Genomic DNA, 815 nt, shown 5'->3' with positions numbered 1-815 from the left:
GCATATATCACCAGTATACTTTTTATTTAATGGTATAACATTATACTAACACTAATTTATACTAGTTACTCCTTCAGGTTGTGCCTCTGCAGCGTAGCGTTAGCATGCCACTGTGCTAATGTTCTCCTTCAAACTTCAAGCCAGCCTCCTCCTTGTGTGTACCAACCAATACACACGCCAACATGTGAATGGGGAGCACTGGCAACTACTCTTTCAATTCAAGCACTGGATGTAACAGTTGAAACTTGCTGTTTTCAAGCTGGTCAGCCACATCCCCCAGCAGGTCTGCCAGCAGCCTCCCTCTCAAGGCCATTGTGTGAATTAACTGTCTATAATACTACAAGGTTAGCTACTCACTAAAGTCAGCAGTAAGTCTGAACATTCGGAGTGTGTTTTACAATTAATTCACCCTTCATGAGTGTTAAACATTTTCATTGACTCATGCAATTCATAAAACTCACCAACATTTACTCACTTTAAGTGTTATTCTTGCCAAACACTTTGTTGAAATAAAAATCTAAATAACTACTTTCTAGGGTTTTACAATTTTCTACTTTAGCATGTCCAGCTTACACATTTAACCTCAAGGTTTAGTTTGTAGTTCTTCTTGAGTGACAGCTCATTTAGCACTCGCTATTTAACTGCACATTCATTTTAAATACTGAAATTGTTGTTTAAAGTGCATTCCAGGGGAGAATTGTAGCCCATAACAAACGTCATTATCATGCCATCATTTGGAATCTACTAACCAAAATCTACCAAATAAGCCCTGAGAGAGTTGTGATGCCGAAGTGTGCCTGCTGTGTGTTTGTGTT

The sequence above is a fragment of the Micropterus dolomieu genome, linkage group LG19, assembly GCF_021292245.1.
Source record: "Micropterus dolomieu isolate WLL.071019.BEF.003 ecotype Adirondacks linkage group LG19, ASM2129224v1, whole genome shotgun sequence".
Lineage (NCBI taxonomy): Eukaryota > Metazoa > Chordata > Actinopteri > Centrarchiformes > Centrarchidae > Micropterus > Micropterus dolomieu.
Note: the sequence above shows the minus strand (reverse complement) of the source record.